We start from the raw sequence: 2,895 nt of genomic DNA, 5'->3' as shown, positions 1-2,895 counted from the left end.
GAAACTATTTTGTAGATAATAATATGTAAAACGATAACCATTGATAAGTTCCTACCATTTTGTCTGTAATATGCTAAGTCCCCCCATTATTATGTTATTCTTGTTTTACTCTTTAAAATGAAAAAAATAAAAAAAAAGAAAAGTAACTGATGTTTAACAAAAATATCCAAATTTTCCAGAGACAGAAGAATAACAGCCATAAGCAGTGGTGATCCCTCATAATACACATTTCTTTTTTTTTTTTTTTTTAAGTCCAAATAGCATAGGAACAGTTTTCCCTTTATTAAAGTTTTCCACATTGTAAGAGATAAAATTCTTTTCTCTGGTTAATACTAAAGTAGGACATTAGACACATTAGTAATGAACACTGATTGGGCATCAACTTGGTGTTGGTCCCTATCTGAGAAACTATGAATTTTAGAAGTTAATGAGACATACATTGTCCTTAAGGGGTTCCCAGAAGAAACTGAGATATTCATCTTAAAGATAGTCTAGTACAAGGAAGGGAAACTTGCTCAAATCCTAAGAGAGAAAGAGAAGATAGGAGGGCATAGGGATATTTCATGAAATTAAAGGCAGGAAGGGCAGCTAGGCCTTCCAAATGACTGAACACAGAAAATAGAGGACAAAGAACTAAAGCAATTCCTCCCTCATCACCAGCCTTGTTTCTTGGTCTGTCTAATCTCTCTTTTATCTGAATAACATTTTTTGTATTTATTAAATAAAATGGTTTTTTCTAAAGGGAATACAAATTCCTAGTTCATGTGGTCCAAAATCTCTAGAACCCCTAAATCCTGAATATAAATACCTGGAAGAAAGAATCGAAGCCAGCCTGGATCACATATCTGCCTCAGTGGCTACATGGCAGGGTTGTTTGCTCCTCAATGACTTCTAGAGGGGAGAGAGACAGCCCCATGGGCAGAGCAGGCAGATTAATGGAATATCTGCTATGAAACAAAAAGTAAATAAGAACAGTCAACTGAGTAGAGCTAGAAGTATTAAAAAATCTGTAGGTGTATTGATAGATCAAGGTGGGAAGCCTAGAACTGTTTTACTTTTGTCTTTCCATTTTGTTTGCTTTTAAATTAGAAGTGTCTTTTTTTGTTTGTTTTGAGACATTACACATGACTCAGTTTCTGGAGAACTGGGGGTGAGTCAAGTTCAAAGGATTCCCAACCTCAGTCTGTAACATAGTACCATTTGAGGAGTCACTGGTACTTCATTTCAAATTTTCTGGGACTTGGCTAGGATTTCACATTCACAGCCCTTTTCGGCTCTAGGAACTGTTAAGAAATTCATTTTAATGCAGTAACTATTTACTAGGAATTTACTATTCCTAGGGATAGAATAGACTCTTGCGATATGAACAAAAAGGATTTCAGAGATCCAGCATTTAAGTGAGAAAGTCATAGGTGGAAACATATCTATGAAATTAGCAGGAATATCAGAGAGGTAGATGAGTGAATAGGTGAATTTGGCCTAAATATAGTTTTGTGTAGAGAAAAATAGTGAACTAGAATATGGAAGTAGAATATGGGTCAGGGCTCAACTGGGACCTTAAGTGCCCAATTTATCATACAGATATATACAAAGATTTTCAGGAGATCAAGTGTATATTTTAGAAAGAAAGTTGTAACCACAAGTATAAAGGATAAACTGGAGATAGATTGTGTATGAGATGTCATCATGGTGAATGATCAGAAGAGAACAGAAAATAGTGCACAGATGACCATGGTAAAGGATAAAGACAGTTGCTGTGGAAACAGGAAGGGCCAGCGTTGGGCCTAGGGAGGAAAGGAAAGACTTCTGGTTTAGGTAGTTGTATACGTGGGAGGGAACTAAGCAAAAAGAGCAGGCCATGAAGATAACAGAGATCAGAAGAGCATGCTGGGAAAAGGTCATCTGAACCTGCTGCGCCAAAAGCTCTTGCCTAGAGCTAAGAGAAAGAAGAGACAAGGACCTACTTCCCTTCCTAAGTGTTTTCAGAGTATGCTCTCTGGTGTCACAAGACTGCACAAGTGCTCAGGGTTATCAAAGTTATTTTCCTAGTAACACTGAGGCATTATATCCACTTTTCATCGTCTTTAATTTCTTACTTGTTAGCAAGAAAAAAATGACAGACATTAGTCACCTTTAGGCATGGCGGGGGGGGGGGCAAGGTCAGTAGACCGAAAACTTTAATGCTATAAAGTAGGAAAAATATTGATATGGTTTCAGATTTCATAATTCAGCTAGACTTTAAGAAACTACCACTTGTTGAGTTTTAGTGTAGTATCAGAGGATTACCCAAACATTATCTCTCATTTTTCTACCCACCTACTTAAGTGTGACCATATTAATAATCCACAGTTCAACAAAAACCACATATCAAAAGAGCCAGATTACCAGAAGCAGGTATGGGAATCAAATTGCGTATTTTTAAAAACAGGTATTAGAAAAAGTTGACGAAAACATAGAAGATCTCCACTTTTTTCATGGCTTGTTTTATTTATTTATTTATTTATTTTTGCACCAGGAATCGAACTCAGGACCTTGTGCTTGCCAGGCAGGTGCTTGTGCCACTGAGCTATATCCCTAGCCTAGGCTTGCTTTATTTTAGGAATGTAATTGTTTTTCATAAAATGTCTGATATGTTAACATGTAATAGGCTTATTATTATGTAAGCATTAGTTATAAGCATCTGGAAAATGATCTATTTAAATTTCTCACTGGTAAACATCAATAGAAATATTCCACAGCACGAAAGTTCTTAAATAGTCTGAGGGATGTACAGGATTCTGAGGCCAGAGCTGAGAAACCTTGGCTTCACTTTGCTTATTTCCCACTCACAGTGTCGGGTCCCGCACAATACTCCTAGTTCCTAGGTGGAGCTCCCGCGAGGAATGAGGCAGGAGA

The sequence above is a fragment of the Chinchilla lanigera genome, unplaced genomic scaffold (genome assembly GCF_000276665.1).
Source record: "Chinchilla lanigera isolate Chin_1 unplaced genomic scaffold, ChiLan1.0 scaffold00045, whole genome shotgun sequence".
Taxonomy (NCBI): domain Eukaryota; kingdom Metazoa; phylum Chordata; class Mammalia; order Rodentia; family Chinchillidae; genus Chinchilla; species Chinchilla lanigera.
This window is presented reverse-complemented; position numbering follows the sequence as displayed.